Here is a 26602-nt window from a genome sequence, read left to right as displayed (position 1 = left end):
AAACCCTGTATAGGCAAAACCAAAAACAAAAGAAAACAAAAACAAAACGAAGTGGAGATTTCAAGATTTTGTGTACCAATTCAAAGTTACATGATGTCAAATTGTGTGTAGATAGCATCATTAAGCTACTCATTTGCATATTTACATGACTATTCAAGAAGTGTTTGGTGAAAATAGGAAAAATTAAGTCATTTCAGAACTTCCTGAAAGACATCCTGTATTAGGTCTGAAGACTTGGTTTCTATTGGATTTCTGATGGTGTTTACATCAGATATGTAATGAACTGCTGGACTTCTGGATGGAGTTTTGGTTCCAATAAGAAACCAATAATAACCAACAAAAGCAACAGAAATCAATAAGAGCTTCTTACTGGATATCCATGGGAGTTTGTGGGAGAGACTCAAACTTTACAAAAGGCCTTGTTGTTAAGAACGCTTACAGTCATGTGCACGATTGTGTGTGTGCGTGTGTGTGTGTCTGTGTGTGTGTGTGTGTGTGTGTATGTGTGTGGTTTAATTCAATTCAAATTTATTTCACATCTTTAATCTTTGCCTAATGTGATCGTTGGGTATATATATATGGTCATAGCGTAAGTAAAGAGCCATTGGCCAGGAGCCAGGAAATACTTAAGTATTTTTTTCATATATATATACATATATAATACATGTACTATATTTTTGCAGAGTGTTTAGTCATAAGAAGAGTGACACAAACGATTAATCAGTATATCTTGCTTCATAATAGCCTGTGGTTTTGTAACTCGGGAGAGTTCGATATAGTGTGTCACTCTGCTTTTAGTGGAGAAACACTCCTCGGATCGCTTTTATGTACGATGCTTACATGCCTCAGTGGTGACGTCATCACTTCCGGAAACTAATTTCTTAGATGTTTATGAATTGACAAAGATCGAGACAAACCTTGAGATGAGTTAGAAATCCAGAAGGGGCGAGGCTTAAATAGATTAACGCTTGCGTTATTGCACCTAATACTGCCTGAATGGTGGCATGCGGAGGATTAGACCAAAACAGTCTGCATAGTTACAATCTCAACTCGCTTCCGAACGACGTGGAAAGTATATACTTTTCTATAGATATACTTATCAGTCCGGAAGGGCAATGCACGTGGTTTGACTCCAACTGACGTCCATGCATGTCACAACACAGAATTATGGTATAGAGAGCACACTTGTCTTGCTATAGATACACTAATACGATTTGAGTGGCTTTGATGATAGAGCAAAACTAAACTGTCAGGCAGTGTCAGTTTTACCGAAACTGACAAATTAAAAGTTATGAAACACAAGAAGTGTTAAATTAGGTCATATTTTTTTTTATATTACCAGAACACTAACATTGACCACTTTATGTATCTTGTGTGAAAATGAGATAAAGGTGATGATACTTTGACCTATTATAGTCTCCTTTTAATATCCTTAGTTGCATGTCCTGAAGAATAAGCGATTCAGACTTGACTGTTTATTCTGACATGAATTCGACAAGAGAAAAAAAAATACGCCTTCGCGATAATTTGTTTTGAAGTACATGTAGAACTGATGGCTTTGTTATGATGGTTATAGTAAATTGATAAACTGGATAAATTGACAAAAGACTGCATATAAATGACTAGTTTGTGTGTACATGAACCAGTGGAAGAATCGTTAGATGGTGTTGATATTATGATCTTAGCTATTGTCCGTAACTATATTTGATTGTGTAAAACAGGTTTCATGACAACGTGAACTTTCGAAAACATTCACAGCACCATTTTAAATTCTAGTGGAACATCCATCCTTCTTATTGCTTAGCTTTATACTCGTCTTTATATCCATTATAATATATACATATATGGGTGAAAACGTTGAACGATATACAATTGGGCAAATCAGGGGTCAAAATTAAAACATATGACTCATTGATATAGATACATCTCAGTGAAATGTCATTATTGTCAGCTTTCTTGCAAACCCAATTATACTGGGATTGCTCCAAGGGTGTTGTTTTTATTCAAGGTTAAATAGAACTGTGACATAATGGCGAACGTCTCTGACTAAAATAAACATCGTTTTAGTGAAAATTCAAATGAAGGGTAAAAAAACATTCAAATGAAGTTAGTTTAATCTTGTTCATACTTTCGAAGACTGTGTTAATTTGTTCCTAAAATATTGTTTACCTCCTGTGAAGTTTACAAAAGCTAATACACATGGAGTTAAAGAAAAAGTGGAGTTTTTGTCATTTAAGCAGAGATTTTCATATTCTTATCATCACTTTCATCTCATTTGAACAAAATATGTAGCAGGGGTCTCATTTGTTTAAATGTAAATGTTCAGTAGATACTATTAATGAATTTAGTGCATTTCGTTTGATCAAATCACCATAAAAGCCCTATACAGACGCTGGAAGTAAGCCATGTTTTGATCAGAGACGTTCTGGTATCACTCATAGACGTTCCTCAGGCATAGGCAATACAAATGATGTCCTTTTATCCATACTTAAGAGTCTTGTGAGCAAACAACATTTTCCTTTATTAAACACATGTTAATCTTTTGTCAACAATTCAGAATGGTAATTTCAACTTGAATTATTTTTCATACTAACTGATTGTAACTACGAATCTCCAAATTGTAAGAGGAATTTCGATTTCTGCACCAAAAATCAACAACAAGCCTGTTCTTGATATATCATTCAGATCTTACAACACCTTTTAATGACAGACAACAAAATTACATGAAAAATTTGCAATTTCAACTACTTTACCTAATTACTCATTTATATCAGAGACATTTGCTTTTCCATCAGGGACGTTTCGGCTGTAAGTTATCACTAAAATTAAACATCAAACTCCCTATTTTAAAAGATGCTCGCAACTGGATATTCCACATTCATTGAGAAATCATTTACCTAGGCCTAAATGTCGAGAATTGTTTTTGTTTATGATGACCACTACTTTGCATTTTACCTTCAGGTGTAAATGCAGGTGTGCCCACACGCTATCAATTTTGTATATGTTTGCTTTCAATTGTAGTCCAAGTCTATAACAAAGGTAAACACAAATTTATTGATACTAATTTAATATGACCCCTTAGTCTAGAATATGATTGTATGAGTATAAGCCAGTTTGGATTTTCATTAGGGACCGTACCTGGGCCATTGTTATGATGTCGTCTCAGAAAGCTGTAATTAACCTTTGCTTATCCAAGAAGCATCAAATTTCGCTGCGCATTTTTTTTATACTATGGCAGATATAAATTGTAAACAATGTAATGCACTTGCCACAACACCAAACTCAAAAGAATATCGACAGTATGGTATAGCAACTGTTTGTTGACCAAAAGTGAACTCAAAACCTCTTTCAAGAGGTTGACAATGATAACATAACAATATCACATTTTATCTGTCACATCGTTAGGGGATTATTAATCCTTCCTTCAACTCCAAGGCGATGCATTATAGTGTTCATAGTGGAAACTAGGTAAGGGACATTCTTAATAGACGTTTTCTTGTTTCATCACAGACGTTAGTATTTTTCCTTTTCTCATGTATTTGGCTTACAAACCTCAAAAATATCACTAGAATATTTCACCTTACTTCCAAAGGAAAAAGCTTCATTAAAGGGGAAATTCAGCCCAATAAAGTTATTCGCTGATAAGAAAGAAAATCATACGGGCTCCACAAAAATGAGAAGGTTGTGACATTTTGAAGTTTCGCTAGTTCTTCCAGAAATTTCCAGTTTTTCATTCAAACATAATTATGCCCCAGGCTTAAATCCGGGTATATTATGTAACTGATCACTTTTCCGAAGGTAATCAACCAGGAATACAAGTAGCATTATGTTTCAGATTTCAATGCCAGAAACATTAAATTTTCGTTATTTTTTGTACACGATCAATGGAAAATGGAGAGGTTATGACATGGTTAGCTCACTCATTTGCATATTCTTATCCACTGTACAAAAACCTTATTTGCAGAAAGTGGCAAAAATTCAAAAAGGCAGTTAAGTAAGGGTGCAATTAAACATAATTAAGGGTTCAAGTGTGTCCTGCCATTGTTTCAAATTGGGTGCAAATTATTTGAACCTTTACTTCTTAGCGTATAAGCCTCAAATTTCACAGGCTCAAAAGCAAACGTAGTGACGTGCATTAAAAACGGAGTCGGCATTATAACATTGAACTGAATTTCTCCTTCATTTCGTATTCAATGTCCTCAATCAGTGCATAGTATCGACTGTGTCGCTTGCGACACCTGAAACCGGGGTTGGGAAAGTCATTATTGTGTAAACAGATGGCACCTCCAAGATATCCGTCCGGTCTTGCCAGTATTACGGCCGTGGTCTGGAACTTGTAGGCTCCATGAACATGACTGAGACTAAAGATCCTAAACAGGATATTCGGAGTGTTTACAATCCATCCGGTCTTCCCATCCTGCTGTAAGAAAAAAAAATAGAATAAAAATGATATTAAAGTTAACTTGACATGCACTGGAGCAATGTACGCACAAAATGAACGTCTCTGATCAAAATTATAAAATCAACATTGTTTTTAGATTGCGCAAATTACCTAGAACAATGTATGTATACGAGGGCATCTGTGGAATAATGAAAGATCTACTCCCAATTGTAGTAGTTGAAAATATGTAAAACGTCCCGTATAACGTCTCTGACGTAAACATCTTTGCTTATCAGCACTTAATGGGTTTGATTTTTACAAGATATTAGCATTATATTTGGATTGAGGAACCTATGTGCTTCAAACGTAGGCAGCAATTCGCCATGATGGGTCATTAATATTGGTTTGAGAACAGATCTTATTTGTTCAGAGAACGTCCCTGACCTAAGCCTGTTTTTCTTACATTTCTGCTTCTCTCACGAAAAAATACGTAATTCAAAGTGACTACTACATTATAATTATAGACTACTGACCTATTACTAGTCATAAAACACAGTTTCTGTCCAGGCAATGTGTTTACACTTGCTCAATCAACAGAAAACCTTAAATTTGAAACTCTTCTACATATTTTCAACATCTTTCAGGAAGCTTCATTTTTCTTAATATTATAACACGCCCGTGTAAACTTTGTTCTTCTTGTTCCTATAATACTAACCGCACCCATCCAGACCTAATTTTATTTTAATGTTCTCATAATTTGTAGAATGGATGTCTTTATTTCATGAAACAGTAATTATCAGAGACGTTTTTCATTTTGCTCAGAGACGTGCGGTCTTTGATCTTCATGTAGAATCTTACATATTTACTGTCTATCCTTCTTTAATTTATTTCTAATCCAAAGGTTAAAATACATAATTTCACAGATGATACTAATTGGCAAATCTACGGAATGATAGCTGTTATAAATCGGCACAAACACCAGGAAAGTTTTTGTTATTACTCACATTTTCAGGATTTGTGGGCATTTCCGTTGTTGAATTATGCCGACTCGATTCCAGGATGGCGCGTCAGTGCGTAATATAAGCGCGCAAATAAAGTATCATGCAGTATGTAAGTGTCAGATGAGGGAATATCCCTTTAGAGGTTTTCAATCAGAGACATTCGCTTTGATCAGAGGCGTTTGCCAATTTGGATTTTCAACCAGAACTCATTTTTATGGACAGTATGTTGCTTTTGTTGCCAATCATCATAATCGCCTGGCTCACACTGACGTACTGATCACCAGTTTTTATCTCAAGCATAATCAACTTTCATTAATGACACCATTAACCAATCGAACATCTCTGATGGTTATTCAGTATAATTTTCTTTAATGAGCCACCACGCGATTATTTTATACAGCTGACTCACAAATTTTGATGGAATGGTAGTATGGATTAGACGCTAAATAAATATGGCCTTACATGTTTTCATATTCATCCTTGAGTTTTTGCGTCAAGGAAAAGATAATTCATTCAGAGACGTTCTTTTTCAGACATGAGTGAATTCAAAAGTTCCTGATAAGATAAATAATAAACACGTTCATGGCAGAAGTACTTGATTAAATAGTTGGAGTATGTGGGCTTACTCACAAGGAAAAACAAAGCTGTAGAATTGGATAAGAACAAAAATTGCGACGTCTGATTCTGGTTTTTTTTTATAAAATATGCATTTTTGTCAATTTTTTCAGCTTTAAGGCATTATTTTTTAAGGAAATGCGGTAACAACAATACAAAGTGTATATTTTCTGAAAGGCACAACCCTCCCCTACCAAATGATACATAAAACTATGAAAAACACCCACAGGTGACAATTTTACAAGGGTTTGAATATCGCAAAGCCCGAAAATGGCCAATTGTACATCGTTCAACGTTTTCACCCATATATATATATATATATATATATATATATATATATATATATAAACGTATACATACAGTAGTATATATATAATATATAGTATATAGTGTGAAAAGAAGAGCCAGGTGGACGTAGCTAGGTCAACGTGTCTGTTTATTGCCGCCGAGCTTTCGGTCCCAAACGGACCTTCATCAGGGCTGTAACGATACAAAAATGACTCACTCGTATGGCTACACTAATAAATATATATTCATATATGTATACTAATATAAATCTAACTGGCGTGAGTCTGTAATGACTGTGTAATCAATCAATCCGTAATTACAGCTGTATATAACATATTCCAATAATCATATACATAATCAATTGCATATTATTGAATACATTTCATATCACACTCGTGATAAACAGACACGTTGACCTAGCTACGTCCACCTGGCTCTTCTTTTCACACTGAATGCAAATAATGAAGGCCACACACTGGTACTGTAAATGGTCGATACCCCTTCTCACACTCTAATATATAGTATATATATATATATATATATATATATATATATATATATAGATATATATATATATTGTGCGTGTGTGTGTGTGTGTGTGTTTGTGTGTGTGTGTGTGTGTATGTGTGTGTGTGTGTGTGTGTGTGTGTGTGTGTGTGTGTGTGTGTGTAGACCCATAGGCCCTACAGATATCTAGTTCAGTCAACGTATATAATTACATGTGCGGATTTAGTAAATTCAGAGCTATAGTATCACATCAGTGAAGTTTGAGGGAAACGGGACTATCCGCTCAAAAGTCGCTGGGTGAAAAGGCTACAACACTTGTCACTGCAGGTCAGCATGATAAAGAAAATGATAAAGAGATTAAAACATATTTTCTCTTTTCTAGCATAATAAGGGAATACTTTCATCTTTCAGAGAGAGAGAAAACAATAATGCCCTTAACTTGTGTCAGGAACAATGCTAGGAAGTATTATGTGCTTTTCAAACAAACAAACAAACAAACAGCACCAAAACATTATCAAACATGCAGCAGCGTGGTAATTATAATGATAAATATGAACAAAAGGATATAGCTCATATTTCAATATATTTCAAAAGATTAGCATATATTGCAATTGAATATTACAATGATATACAATTCAATGAATTACGTAATCATCTTTTTTGCATGTTTTTTTCAGTTCAGTTCAGTTCGGTTTATTTCATTCATCATAAAAATACATAAAAATACAAGGACATATACAACTATACAAACTTCGAAAATTTCATTTCATGTGAATGGGGAACAACAAAAAGAACTTTAAAGTCTTATGACACGTTAACCCCAGAAATATAGAATATTACATCAAGAAGGACACAAAACACAAACACAAACGGACAATCATAAAAAAGTAGATAACGATACAAAAGTAGCTTACAAACAAATCAGTAACAGGAAGAATACAAACTCATAAGATAATCTTTATAAGCACGTTTAAAACCATTAAGGAATGGAATATTTTTAAGAAGAAGAGGTAAACTATTCCAAAGCATTGGACCTTTAAAAAATAGTGTTTCTATAAACACTGTTTTCAAACCGTAACGGAGATAGAGAACTGAATGTGGATAATAAGGTTGTTCTACAGAATGGGGGAGGGGCACAAACGTTTCTTTGTCTTTTGTCTAAAACCATGTTAAGCTTAATAAATTGAAAATTAATTAAAAATTCGATACAGATACCTGCACGGCACTGAAGTCGTACTGTTGTCGCCACCTTTTCTATAGCGATAGCAACACTTGCATGAAACTGAAACTTTACAAATTCACAACTCTCGTACGAATTCTGAGATTAAATTTTCCCTCAATATCTTCAGTGATCTATCTCCCTCTCCTCTCCTTCTCTCTCTCTCCATCTCAAACTCTACAGCTACGTGTGATGCCGGTAGCCAGCTTTGCCCGGTGAGCCGAGCATGCTATGAGGACAGCTGGGCATGCGACAATTTCGATGACTGCGGCACAAATTATGACGAAATCGGTTGCAAAGAGACACAAGGTATACATACCAGTACTTCCATTGCAAAGGAGAATCCCTTCCTTACACCATTGTGTATGTATGTGTGTGTGTGTGTGTGTGTGTGTGTATGTTGTGTGTGTATGTGTGTGCGCGTGTCTGTCTGTTTTTGAGGGGATATATTTCTAATCAAATTGTTCTTTGAATTTTCCAGTGCATATTTGTATAACATCCTAAGGGATACTTAGATTGTAAGATATAATCATAATGTATGCCTATACACATGTTGTCTCAGATAGCGAGATATAATACTTTTTTTTACCCTCTCTTTCTGTCTCTTTCTCTCCCTTTCTTAGTCTGCCTGTCTGTCTGTCTTTCTGTCTGCGTTTGCGTGAAACAGAACTGTGTCCTGAGGTATCTCCCCTGTGCATAATAGCGAAGCAAGAATGGATAGAATAGATTTCATGTTAAGAATTACCAGTACAGTAGAATCAAAGAGTATAGTACCTCTTCGATATAGGGGCCTACCTATTGTTTGGCACGTGTAGGCTAATCTACTCATGCGCCGTAATTCGATTCTTAGAAGAGACGACATAGTACAGAGAAAGGTCATGTTTGCTTTGGTAGGACCAGGAAACAAATGAAGTATCTTTACCTATCTGCTGACCAGTAGCATTGTAATAACAATAATGTGCAATGAAAGATCATCCATTCTATAACCACCGAGCGCCAAACAGGTACAGGGGAGATGCTCTCAAGTCACCATCAACACTTTGCAGCTTTCCGTTAAAGCTTTTGTCGGGAGTTTTGAGGCAAGACTGGCGTTAATCTTCTACCTTCCTTTCTTTATGCCTCAATTACAGTGAAAATGTAAATGACCTCATCCCTTCGGTGCCGCGTTTACCTTATGTGACAGTATCTCCCGATTGTGTGTCATGCTGTTGGCATCACCCTAAACAATAATGTGTATGGTGGAGGGGGTGTGAAGAGTGTAGAGGCTTGTGTGGTATGCATTATACTTTGTTCAATCTGAAGGTTAATGATATTGCCAGTCTGTCCTCGGGATGGTTAAGATTATTCACCAATTCATTCTGAGTATTGAAAAAAAATATTTTAAGTTCATTTCAGGGTGTGAGTATTCATTGTAATTGTGTTCACCACGTTTGGATATGATAATGAAAACATGGACTTGTTACAAGGTGGTTTATTTGTAATGCAAAATACTTTACATTTTCGGTAAAGAAAATAAATCATTACATATTATAAACCAATTTTGTCAAATTTTCAAGCAAACGGAGAAAGTAGACGAATATATGTCTCAAAAAAGCTTAAAGTTTTGAATCTAACATTAAGTGGAATCGTATTCATATCATTGAGACGTTTTGTAGCTGCCTGTCAAATAAGTATTAAATTGTCTTTATGTATTTTTCTATGTGGCATTTATTTTGTATCTGCATCAATGTTTAAGTGAATAAAGTTTCTATGTATAAAAAAAGAAGAAAACATGGACTTTGATCAAAAAGCTCCTATCGCGTTTGAAACGTGTCTCACCTTGAAACGCAATAAGTGGTCTTTTTGTTTTGTTTGTCGTTTCCAACTCACCCATTAGGGGATATTACAGCATGCCCAGACGTCAATGAGTATGCGTCAACATTCAAGATTCATTGCCAGCAGGATTCGTCCATTGTGGGAGCTTTCGGTGCCGAGGGGGTGCCGGATGGCGCTGGTGTGGCGCCCACCGGTGTGCTGTACTTCAGCGGCTCAACCACCCCAGGATTAGCCATAGAGTCGGTGGGTGCATGTCTATTATCAAACCGTGCCTCTTGGTCTACTATCAGATGATCTACAATGCACTTCCCAGTTCGTCTAACACCACTAAGGCTATATAAACTCGCTGGGTCTACTATCAATTTCGTCTAGTGCCCGTTTGGTCTATTTCTCGCTTGGTCAAGTGCCCAGTTTGGCATTTTGTCTATAAACTATGGGTATTAGACGAAGTGGACATAGCTGATATGGGAGTAGACCAACTGGTAATGAGACTAAGTGGCACTTGGACTAAATGGTCATTAGATGAACTGGTTGTAGACGAAACAGGATTAGATCATGTGGGTTGAGACTAAATGGCTATAAGACGAAATGGGAGTAGACCAAGTGATGATAGATCACAAATCAAACTTCCGAAAAGAAAAAGGAAAATAAACTAATGGATTCTAGTGTAATATCAAGAGCCAGTCATGAAAAATATTGAAAGCATTGGAATTTGAATATGAAATTAATTTTGTTATGGAGTGAACATTCTGGTGCATTAGAAGGTAATTTCGCTGTTCGTCTGTTTGTTTGTGTGTGTGTTTTTTTTTTGTTTTTTTTTGTAAAATGCTACACTCGTGGTATGATCAGTTAGTTGTAAACTTTAAAGGTCCAGTTTACCTTTGGGAGCAGCCATTTGCAAAATCTTCAAGATATTGCCTTTCATGCATACACTGTAAAAACATCGGTGTTAGATTTAACACCATGGGTGTTAGATTTAACACCGATCAAGTGTTAATAGAGGACCACACCCACAGGTGTAGAAAATGCACTGTGATGGTGTTGAAAAGTGTTCACCTGACACTTCGTGGTGTTAATTTGACACTGTACCTGGTGATATTTTGACACTGTACTGGTATTAATTCAAAAATGACACCATATGGTGTTGATTTGATATTTGTTGGTGTTAATATCAATGGTTTAACACCCGTCCAGCTTCAATAAGTGACCACACCAGCTGGTGTTACTGTGGTGTAAATTTATTTTCATATTTTTTCAAAAATCTAGTATTTTAATGTAAAATTCTTGATCGTCTTGTTTGAATTAAAAATCAACAAGAAGTGCAGTTACTAAGAAACTCTTCAAAAAACAGTTTTATATTTGGAAATGACACCCGGAGGTGTTAATTTAGCACCATAAATGAGCACCGAAAATTTAACACCAGCTCGGTGTTCACTTTTTAACACCGGACTTTTTGCAGTGTATGTGTAGGTCTGTTGTACCACAAAACACCCTTCCATGTAAAAGTTTTGCAATAAAGCCTAAGTTATAAGGAGATGTCAGCATTTTTCTCAATAAACCGTAGCAGTATACGATTTAGTTGGAAAAATTTTTATTATAACTATTGTTCACATTTTGTATATTTAACAATACTTCGATTTTACTGATTCAAATTTTCACAGTGGTTGTTTCTATCCCTAACTCACACTTTAGAACTATTTTAAAGCACCAATGCTAGGTTTTTGTTTCTTCTGCAAAATGGTAAATTATACCTTTAAAAATGTTCGTGATAAGTTGCCTTTGATATCATTTCAGAAAATATGAGAGCTTATTTTGAAATAGGCCTACAACGAATACTTTGAGTGAAACATAACAAGATAGAGTTTTTTGATGAATTAAACGCTATATAATTACACTGAATATCAATTTAGTCGAACCTCTTATATCGTTATTGCATGTTCACTCATTATTGTCTATACTTTCGTCACCCTTGAATTGTATTGTATGATGTTATTCTGTGTGCTCACTTTGAGAAATGCAAATGAAGTTTTCGTTTCGGCGAAATCATGTTCCTATTTCTGACTGTGTAGATACTTTTCCAACCACTCTGGCTCCCATTCTCTGGAACCAGCTACGTGATGTTTAACTTCACGTTTGGACCGCAGAGCTCGCCACAGCTGGAGCCAGTGGTCCTCACACGGACTGTTAACCCAGCGGTGAGTTCCAGGTGTTCGGTATTACCAATTCCAATATTAGTTATATACGTTCAGACGACAAACTCTAACGTCGAGGTTAATCTCCTGCCCCTTTGAGATCGTTGATTTTTGTGTCCACACGGTGCTTAGTGGGGAACCACGTGGCTTGTGGTTTAAAAAGAGCGCTTACCCTGAGATATCTCGCGGCTCTTAACCCGTTCACTTCGGGAACCTGGTGAGCTGTGTATTAAGTCTATTAGGATTTCAGAATTCAGTATGGAAGGGGTTAACATCGAGCTAACCTCGAGGTTAGCTAACTATGGGTGCGTCTACACGGTCCCTAACTGCGAGCTTAACCTCGAGATTAAGGCTTGTCAACCCTGTTTTCTGCTTTCTGATAACTATAGAGGGTTCAGAGATGATTTGAGGTTCGCATTCTTCTCGGCGTGTGTATCTTTGGTTACGATAGTTTGCCTTCTTTGCCCCACTTGCAAGCTGCTTCCCTAGGCTGATAGGACAATATTTTCATTATTATCATTTTCTCATTTCTTCGAAAGCAAGCAAAGAAAATGGATAAATATATGCCAGTAAAATGTAAAAGTTTTTTAAATCAGATATAAGATGGAATTTTATTTGGAATTAATGCAGTAACCTGTTGTAGATGTCTGTTATATCCATATGTATCATGTAGAGTAACATTTATTTATACCTAACATAACTTGTGAGTCATATTTCCTTTTTGGTAAAAAAAAATGAAGACTGGGCTGACCTGGTATCATTATAATCATTATTATCATCAGTGTTGTTGCCGCCTTTCTACAGACCGAGGAAGGGCCTATAGAGTGGCAGCTCCGAACGCCATTGTTGCTCGAGGGCAGCCAGGTCGACCGCGTGGAAGTCGCCGTTTCCTACGTGGGTAACGCCGAACCCACCGTGGAGACACCGTACCGGCCCGCCACCAATCTCAGTCTTGTGAACGTCGTCTTGCGTTACGGCAGGTACAGACCGAGTTGCGGCGAGGGTCTGTTCGATCCTTGTCTCATCAACGCCAGGGAATACGCCACGGCAGTTCGCAACGCCACGCTGCAGGGCGCCTCCTGTGAGCCGCGAGAACGCGTGAACATAGCGTACGACTTGTACAGTCGTTGTTTTGGTGAGCTGAATCGACGTTGTTCTCGGGAAGACGAGTGAAAAAAAGAAGGATAGAGGAAGATAAAGAGAAAATCAAAACCTGTGGAGAAATGACATATCACGACTGGATTTGGTGTATAACAAAGACTGGAAATGATATCAAAAATACTGTTTTCAAAGTTGTTGTCTTTCGTGTTTGTTTGTTTTTCAACTTCAAATTGCGCCATTTGATACATACAGTGTATTTATTTTGTTTTTCTTCCAATCTCAATAGTCTGGATAGAAAAGAAAGAGATCATCGCTTCTTACTCCGTTGTCACAAACAATAGTATCTGCATGAAGTGGAATACAATGGTACTGATGGAACCACGCATTTAACTTTTTCCTTTTATACAAACAGATGATAAGTTAAATGGAATAAGCAAAGACCTATAAGAAAATAGTGAATATCTGATTAATATGTTATGTACAATGTCTTCTGATAATTGCATAATGGTCATTGTGATTTGTGTCCATCTCTACGTTTTTCACTACCAGATCCACCTTTGCCAGTTCAGCCGAAAGACACAGCTGACGTGACTCCTTCTCCCAGTCCCACGCAAGGTGTTTTAACCACAATGGCCACTACGCCCTCACCGACAAGCGCACGTTCGTATCAGTCTTCCCACTAAACACCACCGAACTCTACACACAGAGTTCTGTGCTAAATACCCATGTTCATCAAAACTGGCTCATTTCCCTCCCTCCCCCCCCCCCCCCCCAAAAAAAAATGGGCTCCTTTAAGTGGATTGTATGTTTTCTATTACATGTTTCTCATGGTAATATGACACTTGTTCCTGCGACAGTTGATCCGGTCTTATTTTCTCCAGGGAACGTTATACGGTTAGGGTTATGATAGGTTTTAGGTTAAGTTTGATTTGAGGGATTATGGATTAAGGTTTGGCTATAGCCTGTGGTTAGGTTCTCTGTTTGGCTTAGAGTGCTGATATTTCATGAGTGAAAAATTGTCGCAGGAACAAATGTTATGGAACCTTTTCTCATAACGTTTCTAATAAATTATGTGTTTTCATTAATGGCGAAGAGACAGGCAGAGATAGGGGGAGACTTTTATATAAAACGCTGAAGATTTAGTGATTCTACCCACTATAATAGAATTTTGAACATTTCTGTCCTTCCTGCAGGGGTTGAATGTTATGTGATTATTTTCTAATTGCAGCGCCCTGTGGAGGTAGCCTTGTCTGTCCTGTCAGCAAGGCGTGCTATTCCCCAGAAGAAGTATGTGACTACTATAATGACTGTGGTACGTCCTTCGACGAGAACTCATGTCCCCGTACAGGTAAAATAAGTGTTTGTTATTAATAATAATTATGGTGTTTCTGTGTGTCTGTTGATGATGAAATGTTTTGTTACTGTTGAGAATACTTACATTTTGTACAGTTGTTGCTGTTGTTTTTTCTCTGAACCATCCTATTCCAAGACATATACATATAACAACGTATGTCCGGTTACATAAGCAAGAGTGAAGAATATGTTCCTATAATAGCCACTAATAAAAGCGCTGGTGTGCCCACGTCTCTGCGAACTTTTATTTTTCGCATCATATTTTATGTGTGTATTTTTGCGGTCATTTTCCTCATGCAGCATCTGCTTATTATTGTCTGCTGACATTTCTATTACACATACATTTTCTTATTTGTCTCTTCAAATGCATTTTGCGTGAAATCTTATTTTGAATATGCAATTTGCAATGTATTATAACAGTATACAACTTTAAATTCATCACTGACGTGTTTCCAAATAGTATCCCTGTTAGATTCAAGCATTACCCGATAACTTTGTTCAGTTGACTTTGTATTAATAAATAGATATGATAACAGTCCATACAAACTTGTAAAACCAGGCACGCAGCATTTTCTCTGCGTTTCCAGGAAGGATGGTAAAGCTTATTTGGCACCTTGTATGGAGGAAATCTAAAGCTATAAACTTGTACCGCTTGAGGTCGCCCTTCAAGCGTTGTGAGTCTAGTTTTTAGTTGAAAAATAATCCTGTATAATGAGGGTATAAATGATGTCTTGTGACGCATTTGACCTGCCTCTTCTTCAGCATCTGTTGTTCGTTGGTATTTTAGAAAAATGAAGGTGAGACCCTGTATGTATTTTTTTTCCGGTGGTGGAGGTGGTGGAAAAATGAGCAAAGAAATGGGATGATTACACACAAAAGTAACATTGGGCCACTAGTTTCCTCTCTTAATAGATAAATTATTCTAAGCACTTCTGATAATTAATGCTTCATTTCATCATTTCATTTATTATTTCATATCCAAAGGAATTGCGAAAAAGACTTTGAATACACGTAGAACCCAAAATCACTACATGACATGCAAATAATCAGGGAAATGCTGCAACACGAAATGCAGCAAGTGTTATTTTCTTTCATGACAAATGCAAAATCAAAATCGATTAAAAACTGAGGGGACTGCTAAAAAGTAGAGTTTGTCATTTGCAGTCTCCTTATAAACAATACAGCTACAGTGTAACTGCTGAACGAACGAAACTAAAGGCAAAATACCATAAGAAACGAAAGGAATGGCCATCTATAGAGAAATCCACAAACAAAAAAAAACTAAACATGGCAGTTCTCTTGTGAGAAAGAAGAAAAACAGGAAAAAAGGGGTTATAGAGTGGAAGGAATATCAGAAAGAGACTGAAGAGGTCAAAGAAAAGGAGCGAATTAAGGAAGAGGAATTAAAGAGGCATAAAACCGACGCAGGCAAGGAGACCTTTAACCCTCCCCATCAGCTCCTCCTGTGCGGCTGAATATGATTTTAGCATGCTACACATTGACATATTAAGAAATATTAAATGGGTTAGTCAAATACCGGTTAGTGATTGGTTATACACAGTCACGTGATGGAGGCACATTCGTTATATTCGCCCATGGGCGAACATTCTTTGTAATGTTCTCCCATGGCAAAAACATTTTCACGTAACAAATGACCGAAGGCGCGCATATTCAGTGAATTTGGCAACGATCGAGTGCGTTGTGCTGGTGGTTGACGCTGACGTGTTTTACGTATTTGACTAACCCATTTAATTTAACAGATGATGACTTTTGTTGTCGGGAACATGTACCAAACGTTCCACCCTTAGGGTTTGAAATGCTATTTCGGGAGGTTATAAGTACCTCTCGGGACTTATCAACCTCCCTCAATAGCATTTCAAACCCTTCGGGTGGAACATTCGGTATGTTCCCTCCCCCGCCAGTCATCATCTATATAATGTTTAACTTGTCTTGCAAATACTCATATCATGGCATCATGCCACCTTTGTTCTTGCACGGTCAAAAGCAGACGAGGAAACGAGAATATGTGAGAATCTCCAGGCCAGAGCAACGGAAGTGAACGATGCCTGTATCGTGGGCACGAGGACTCAGCAAGCCACAGATTACGGGGAGTATTCTGGAGCGGATTTCATCATTGATGGCAAGACGGCAGTTCTACCACCCGATTCTGTCTCAAATTGGCTGATTCAATCGGTATACATACATCATACATACATACATACATACATACATACATACATACATACAATATGTGTAGGCCTACATTGTTTCGTACTCTATTCACCAGTAAAGGACAACATCTATTATCACTTTTGTATACATTATGCAGGGCTCTATATTTACTTTTTTTCCCCTCAGATGGCCCGTTCGGATCTCCAGAAGATACCCTTTGTGAAACTTGGTTCCCCGACATCAGGGGTTATTTGAAATGGCCCCTAGCCAGGGGCTACCACTCATGTCAAGCCCTATATTGATTATCATAATTATCATTGTTATTGTCATTATTTTAAGGGGATTATTTTCCCATAACAGGCGTGAGGTTTGTCATAATTTTGTAAATATAGGAGACAATCTGACTGGAGTTAAATGTTCAGGTGCGTCATCAAAGCAATGATCATCATATGACATGGATTGGTAATCTATTAGAAATCGGGGCCTGCACTACTGCAGAACACAGTGACCCACAGTGAGAAACATGATGTAAACACAATGTGAACACACTGTGAACGCAGTGTGCAATCTCTTCACACTGCTCAAATGGAGCGTTTTTAACATTGTGAACACATTGGGAATCATTAAATCACAGAGCATGCTAGTCAGTAATTCACCCCTTTTGGAAAGAATACACTGTCCCAACAGTGTGAAAACACAATTTGAACACAGTGTGAAATCTCTTCACACTATGACATTCGAGCGATTTAACAGTGTGAACACAATGTCGGTCATCAATTCACAGTGTGAAACAATGCATAACTATGTGAACACTATGTGAAAACCACACCACAGTGTGAAACGACCTTTACACTGATTCGAGCGTTTTCACATATTCGATTATGTGAACACACTGTGGACACACTGTCAAACACAGTGTTCTTTCCAGTAGGGACAGTGTGAAACGAAACATTGATAAGCGAACTTTCTGTGAAAAAACGATACTCATAATAAGAGTGAGTGAGAAATCATATTACGCTGTCATTCGACCGTTTTCACGATAGTTTGCACAAAACATTGTGAACGCATTACGAGACACTTTGATCTCTCCAGCAGGGTAACCTCTGTAAGTGCTTCAAGCAGCTAGAAAAATAAAGGAATGATATTACAAACGTTATGTTGTTCATGTCGATATTGCTGAAGTGTTTTTTTTTTAAGTGTACACATAGATGTGCCATTATAAGCCATATCATATTGCTTGTTCTATTATACCACTGCAGAAACGAGTGTTGATCCGGAAGTATACGCGTCAATAATGACCCACCAGTATTTGTGATTATCTGTTCATATCATTGCCTCTTTATAATCAAAATAACGTGTAAGACTAACTCGATCACAAGCGGCATCTTCATTCCAGATAGATGATAGACCTGAGATTGTTACTAGTAGCCTATGACAAGCGACAATGGAGTAGCCCGCGGCATATACATGCAATATACAATTGTACATGTACAGCTTCCGGGTTATGAAAAAAGAGTTACGCGTTTTGTAATTCTATGTAATGACAATTACATAGACAATTACATAGCTAAATTCATTTGTCCTTTTTGCGTTCATGTTGTCAGGTTACGGTGGACCCCAGATATTTCCCCTATGACATCAACTTCTTTGCCTTGGTCAGCATCAACGCAAGTTCTGAGGCCTGGGTTGGGACTCAATATAACGTCAACGTGTCAATGGCAGATACGGAAAACGTGAGAAAACATATTGCCAAGGGATTATAGTCCACCAGACATCCGTCTGTTGGACATTACAGTTGCAGGCAAATGAAAAAAATCCCTGTCCATCTCTACAGTATGTCTCCCCCCCCCCCCAAAAAAAAACAAAACAAAACAAAACAAAACAAAACAAAAACAAAAACATATATATATATATATATATACATATATATATATATATATATATATATATATATATATGAAGAGTTTGTTTGCAAAAACCGATAAGTCCATATTTGCCAAATGGAGATATTAGCTATTAAAGGTCAAGAAAAATAAAGAGAATAATAAGAAAATTTTTGCTTCTTTTGACCATAACTTCAAAAATATACCTTATATGTTATGACCAATATATCATTTAAAAGGTATTATTTTGTACTTTATGACAGAGATCGTACTTCAAAATCTTCAAAAATTGACTTATCGGTTTTTGCAAACAAACCCTTCATATCATTATATACATGCATAATGCCTTTCAAGAAGAGAATTGTTATTCAAAAACAAAATAGTGTGGTACGAAAACTTATTTGACTTTTTATGCGATTGAGATTGGAAATAGAAGACATTAGGTCTTTACATAATTTGCGATGAAGGCCATTTTTAGAAGTGCATCCCAACATGGGAAACCTTTTTGTTGTTGCTGTTTTCTTCTTTATGCTTTTATTATGTCCATCTCACACGGTACGCTGTGTGTATTTATTTATCTATTTCAGAGGACAAGTGAAGAGTCAATCGTGTCTGCAATAGTTCGTGAACTACGGACACCTCTCAAGCTGAATCTTACCAACCAGGATGCCGTGCGTTTGTCTATTCTCCACGCCGGTCGTCCTCCGAGCTCCCGCTACCCGTACACCGCTCCCGAGACGATCTCCTATCGAGGGATACAGCTCACGTTCGTTCGCTACTCCGATGCTTGCGGCTACAGGACATCGGAGGAGCTGAGCGGATCGCCGAGTTACGACAACGCGTGCCTACGCGCCTTCTGGACGTTCATGGAAAGCAGTGAGGAGGCTGCAAGTCAGCGACTGACCTGCATGCCCCCAGAACGGTTGTCCTTCTTGTCAAATCTTTATCCCAGCTGCTTCGGTAGGTTTTTACTCATTCCCATTCTCTCCCTTTCTTGAAGGTTCCCTGCAATACCAAAGTATATTGATCTCTATTGATTGATACCCTTTTGGTCGGTCTATCATTCAAATCATGAATAGTGAACGTAAAAATAGGGAAAAAACAAGACTCCAACTTTTTGACCAGCTATACATCAACTGTTTGTCATTTTAAATAAAGTGAACAAAACCTAATACTTTTGTCATTCATTCTTACACTAAAGCAAGATTTCACTCATTGAATAATTATGAATAATTATGTTAATGAAAACATTTTTATGTGTACTATGGAGTCGGGCTGGTCATAATCAGCTGCTTTCTTAGGTCCCTGGCAAACCACTTTTGGTTGGGTGCAGCCATTTGTCTGCATTTGTCTGCGTTATTATGTACCCTTCCACGCATGATAGAAATAAAGATACTATAAATAGTTTTCGGTATGATATCCACCGGATAATAACATAGCATTGTATATCTATTGTGCATTGATGGTAGAAAACGTTACAACTATATCATATTCATTCATCGTATTTTTGCTAGTAAGGAGATACTTGAATATTTGACAAAAAAAAGTGAAATTGTTTAAATTCTCAGCACCAAAGAAATGGCTTGATATTGTGTTAAAGTAATAATTATGTATTTCATCCATCCTCTGTATAATTATGTTTATTCGAGAAATCTTCAATAGATTCTATCATTTGATTAAAAAAAAGTTATACATCAACACTTGATGAACTACGCTTGTAGATGAGGTTTCTTTGTGAATAACAATGGATAAAGCCTTTTTTTATTCTTGACGTAATTTTGCATCGATATATCCATACTTATCACTTTGTCTAATAGGCCTACTCCGTGAATAAAATTCATTTGACAGAAACAAATAGAAACCCGATTCCCTTTTTTTCTGTTATATAGCACATCCGAGCACCGTGTTAATTTCTTCGAACCAAACGGCGGTTCCGGGTACAGTGGTCAACCTGGTATGTGCCGCGGAAGGCAGACCCATACCATCGGTGGTCTGGTACCGGTACTTGGACGGTTTGCTGTATGATGCGCGCAATGTGACGATAAGTAGGTCCGGTACGACGGAAGTGGCCGTTTTATCGTATAGAGTGGTTAGCGGCGCGAGTGTTGTGTAAGTATGCATCACCACAACACAAGAATATGACTTGCTATATAGAAATATAATAGTTTTATGCATACAGTATATATTGTAATATACGTACGAACATACAAAGTTTGATACTACTTTTTTTTTCCTTTCTTGATGACCTGGTTTATGTCAAGCCGTGATATTTACATAACAATAACCGTAAGCTCTTAATCAAAGAAAGTATAATGATAATGATAATAACAATAATAATAATAATAATAATAATGATAATAATAAAAGTAATGATAATAATAATTATTATTATAATAATGATAATGATAATAATGATGATATTGATAAGGATTATTATTACTATTACTATTATTATTATTATTATTTATTTATTTATTTATTTATTTATTCTGTCTTCTTTATACAGGGTAGTCTCTTCAGTACATAAAACTGCTTTACAAGAGAGCCCTGTATTACATAAAAATATTGAAATACAATTTACAATTCGAAACAAATTTGAAACAGTATAATGTTACAATCTATAACAATATATTACATAAAGTACAATACAAAATACGACAAGTTAAAACGGCAATCAAAGTATAAAACTGAGTATGATATAAGTTGAATAAAATGTATAACAATGTAAAATTAAAATACGTCTTACATCTTACATTCAGGATAATAATATACATTTATTATAGCCAGTAAAACATCACCCATGATTAAAAAAACAAAAAAACAAACAAATATAATCTATCCATTATCCCCTATCCCCTATCCCCACCCCGCACCCCACCCCCCCCCCCCCCTTTCCGGATAATACAGTGTAGTAGCTGCGGCAAGATGTTTTTGGGTAGAAAAAAAAAAAAAGGTGAATACGGTCGGCAAGAATTTGTTCAGCTAAAATGAAAACAGAAATCAAACTCTCATATTTACATAATTTCTTCAAATATTCAAACTACACATAGATTCGTACATAAATGAATAATCACTGTTTGGTTTGGGTAAAACCTCAGATGGGTAAAATATATAGAAATTAAAAATCAAAAATCAAAACTTAAACGTTTGCACTGTTTCTTAAAATTTTCAAACGACACAGAAGTTTGGACTTGAATAGGTAACATATTAAAATACAATGTGCCTTGATACGAAAATGTTGACCTCATATATTCTGTACGTGGTTTCGGAACAAAAAGAGGATTGTTTGCAGCATATCTTGTATAATAATATATCGGTCTGTTGGAAATTAGTTTCTTTAATTAGTTTCATCATCATCATTAGTATTAGTACTATTGTTCAAGTCGAATAGTAACAATAGTTACAGTAGTAGTAGTAGTAGTAGTGTTCCTTTCACTCATTTCATTTCATATTTCAATCATTTATTGTCCATATCATGGACATTTGTATTGTTCACATGTTTTTGAAAAAAATATACAATACAATTACATAACGAACATTCAAAAAAAGAGGGTACAATATAGAACAGAGAGGCAAGATATGGGCTAGGGTTCACATAAGCAATCATTTCACTGTTGCCCTCAGGCATGTGAGCCGTCACGCGATGCGTTCCCTTGTATACACAACATAATGAAAATAACAGAGTAATCAAAACGGACCGATAGTAAAAATAATATGTTGAAATACATGAAATGAATCAAATATTACCCCAAGACATCTAATATTTACTGCAATACTTTACTCAAGTCATCCCTTCAGTCCATTAAAAGAAAGAAAAAAAAATAATTGAAAAGCATTCGTCCACTCTAATGAGATAAGGTGACAGCAAGAACCGAACAAGTGATATCATTTCATCCTGTTATCAAATTATGAGTTCGATTGCGACATGAGGTAAACGTCATTTCAAACATTAGGTCAGTCAATCATCAGAACGAAATCATCAGAACCCCCCCCCCCCCCCAAAAAAAAAGAATGATAAAAATTCTTCTTATTTTCATTTTATTCGATGTTCAGCAGTTTAATCACGACTATCTCAAATTGACAAGAACGGAGAACAAAACGTACCTCTGCACGTTTTGTTCGACCTCCGCAGAAACAACTGCACATTATTTTGTTTTGGGAATGCTATGTTACCCAAACGTTTATTACTCAAATACAGGAAATTATGTTACAGGATCAAACTCAAATTACTAGAGGTGCTTTTATACTTGGTTCTACAGAAAACCCAAAGTGTTACAAGTGGTTTATTCGTATGCAAAATAATTTATGTTTCCTGTAAAAAATAAAAATAAATCGTCGCATTTTCGCCAATTTTGTCAGTTTTTAAAGCAAGCAAAGAAAGTAGACGAATATTTTATGTCTGAAAAAAACAACTAAAGGTTTTGTATCTAATATCAACTGGAATCGTACTAATCGTGTTGTAGCTGTTTGTCAATTTTGTATTACTGTACTTGTCTTTGTGTATTGTATGTGACATTTATTTTGTAACTGAATGTTTGGGTGAATAAAATTCCTTTGTGTAAAAAAGACAAAATGGAGTTAATTCGTTTAGGGAACACACTCTTCAAAATAAATGAAGAATGCAGATGATCACCAACATGTTGAGTAGTTTTATTTAGACACAGGAATGACATCGGATCAACCCAGGCTACATGGTAAACATTGCTTTATCAGAAGGCCTTGCCTTAACTATTACTGCAATGTCCCTGTCGCGGGTTTCCAAAGAAATGCAGAGACTGAAATATTGAGACAAATCTCCACAAAAACAGCCAATTCTTTATTCCACTGGAAATCTGCCCGCATCAGAAAAAGAAAAAAACATTCATCTTTCATCGACAGTGCCGCTCAAAGCGTAAAAAGGCAAGGCGTGGACTGCATTCTCAAATTTCGTAAATATCGTAAAATGGGATGTTTTTCACTCTCATGGTGGTGATGGGGTGGGTTCATTATGAAAAAAAAAACCAATGTATTATCAAAAAAACAAACAAACAAAGAGGACAGAAAGAGGAATGAGATGAGGGTTCGCTGCATAGATATACATTTCTTTCTTGTTTTTTTTTTATATGTGTGTTCTTTTTTATTTTTTATTTTAGATTTGAATGCAGGGCATCAAGTATCTTGTCGACTGTGTCCCAAAGGGTTTCAGTAACTGCGATAGGTGAGTAATAATACTCAAAATGGTCCTAAACAAAAACAAAGCAAAAGCAAAAACAAAAACAAAACAAACCCACACACTGTGTTTAATTAAAACAAGACAAATTGCGCTGGTATTCAGTCAAATGTCGTCCTTCTGCACAATTAATTAGAACCAGCTCGTATCCGAAAACGGGAATGGGAGCCGGCCAGATATTTGATTTACGAAGTAAAACATAATGATCCTAATAAAAGATGGGTCCCACCTTTTATAAGCATTTCTTTTTAATTTTCTCAGCCATTTCAAAACCAGTTTCCATCAAATAAATTTTGATCCCTCTTATAACTGTATGCTCCTAGTCTGTATATGTCATAACTGGTTTCTAAAAGTATGAAACCTGAAGCCTAATCTCAACCAACAATATACACTGTACTATCCCTTTAAAGTACTTAGTAGAAAGGGGAAATATTATTTCTGTATTTTATGGGTGAAATTTACATTGCAGGTTTTCCACACAACCCAGCTTGTCACTTCATAAAAACAATTAAAGAAGCCTGAAATAAACACTAATTTAATGCAGTTTCTCTCCGCTACATATTGATGAAAAACAGAGTTTGAGTGGACATTGTTCTTTAATTGCCAATAATATGCGTCCTTGTTTTTAGATCACTAAACCTTAAGCCCCTGTCATACTTTGCCGGATAGGCCCACCGTGAAAGAAGCGAGTGAGATTTTGCTCATCCGTTGTTCAAATCGTCAATCCGGTGGACAAAGTGTAAATTTTTCCGTTTTAAAAGAGCGTACATACACGGTCTAGCGGGAGAACAAAACACACCTTAATGTTGGGCGATTGTGTAGAGGACAGTGGAACGCGCGCAAACGCATGAGAAACGAATAAGAACCACATGCCCACAGGACAGAACGCACGAGGAACAATGGGTGACGCATGAGACGTACATCGAACGTCAGAGAACCCGGCGTACGCGTTTGTATGATGTGCTGTACATAGCCGTACCATCCGTACCATTTCTTGCAGCAACGGACTCTACAGGGGGCCTATACAGTACAGATACAGGATAAAACGTACAACTATCGGACAAGGGTCAGATCGTGCTATCCGTTTTTGGCGCCAAAAAAAAAAACAACTTTGTGCATGCACGAAGTTTTCTTGCCGCTCTGACGGAAATCACCCATCCAAAGAATAAAAAGGACATGAAACGCATTTCAACGGATTTCAACGGATGCCAAAAATCGACATTCGTTTCTCATGCGTTTGCCATATCGGGCAAAGTGTGACAGGGGCATTAGGCTTACTGTGAGCTATTGCGATCACTCTCCGTTCGTCGTCCGTCGTGCGTAAACCTTTTGCATTTCATATTCTTCTTGAAAAACCCATGAAGAATATCCACCAAACTTGGCAGGTAGCACCCCCAGGGGATAGGATCTCAATGCGTTCAAATGGGCACCATGTCCCACCTGCCGTCCCACCCCCCCCCCCCCCAAAAAAAAAAAAAAAAAATCTTGGAAAGTCTTCTCTTATCGAACCAACGTGATAGAGCTAAGGCGCCCAGAGGGCCCAAACTTCCCCAAATGAAGGAATCTTTCAGAATCTTTTTCTGTAGAACCAAAAGTGAAAGAGCTGAGTTTAATACTCGGAGTAAGTACATTCATGACTGTAGCATTTCGTTTATGGCAGATTCAAAGGTGCCCCCATTCACATTCACATCTTCTTCTTGAAAGCACATTTTCACATATTGTTACCAAATCTAGTGGGAATTATCATAATGCAAGGGTGCTTTAATATGTATTTGTGCAAATGGGCACCATTCCTCACCTGGGGACTTTTTCTTTTCTTATCATAGCAATAACACAAAAACGCCGATTAATGTAAAGCATATTTACGTTGATGTAAGGGAACTTGTCAATTATCAATTGCAATATAACACTCAGGGCAAGAATTCGTCAATTTGTGTACGTCTGAATACTTTTCCCCTTTAAATTTATGATAGAGTGCCATGAATTCATGTTTTCCTTCGCAGACGTGAGATCTTGATAAGCATATTCTATTATAATTTCTTTCCGTTATCATATGTTCTCTCGCCAGCCGATGTGTGTACTGAGGTGGAAGTGGACGACCACAGAAACCTGCGTTTTCCCTCACCCTGCCTGTCCGTGAAAAACCTAACCAGTGTCTACTGGGATTTCTTCACCGAGAACATCGAGTTTTATAGCCTACCATCCAGCGGCCAGCTTCATTCGATCTTCCTGCCGTACTCTGCGCTACAAGATAATCTCTTGTTTCAACCTTTTCGCATAAACTCCGTCCGCCTCACGGTGTCCGTGGAAGCCCCCGGGAGGTTTCCACAAAGACGCCGACGTCGACGCGTTCTTCCCGTCCTGTACGAGCGCGACTACCAGGACATCAATAGAGTCGTAAGAGACGGCTTCGACGGATACCGTATTGTTATTACTCACCCGGTGCCAATCGAAGCAGGCACACGCTTACTCGTGATGGCCCAAAGCCTCGACAGCTTTCAGAGGATTTTGCCCTCGGAGAGCCCGGTCCTGCTGGAATATCTGGAATGTTCGAATCTTACTACCAGCGAGACTTATTCCACATGTTTAGACATTCTCAATGAGTGGAAAAGTACAACTGAGGAGTTAATCAGAGCGGGATGTCGGCAGCAAAACTGTTTTGCATTTCGTAAATACGTTTTTATTTCCATCCTCATTTTGATAAATCGCTAGAATTAAGTTTACATGCGTATCGTACACCCTAGAGTAGGCCTATAATACTATGACTAGTATTATACACTAAGATATCACTACACACACCCCGTTTATGCAAGGCTGAGCACGCCACCATCGGTAAACTGACAGTCAATCCAATGCTCGTTGCTAC

The 26602-nt window shown here is 37.1% G+C and overlaps 1 pseudogene; it reads left to right on the top strand.

Moving 5' to 3' along the window:
• Positions 1-26602, top strand: part of LOC139725227 (uncharacterized) — a 43472-nt pseudogene that overhangs the window by 1110 nt on the left and 15760 nt on the right.

This window comes from Diadema antillarum, unplaced genomic scaffold (genome assembly GCF_040938485.1).
Source record: "Diadema antillarum isolate AM-2024a unplaced genomic scaffold, OU_Dant_1.0 seq00000028_RagTag, whole genome shotgun sequence".
NCBI classification, from domain to species: domain Eukaryota; kingdom Metazoa; phylum Echinodermata; class Echinoidea; order Diadematoida; family Diadematidae; genus Diadema; species Diadema antillarum.
This window is presented reverse-complemented; position numbering and strand designations above follow the sequence as displayed.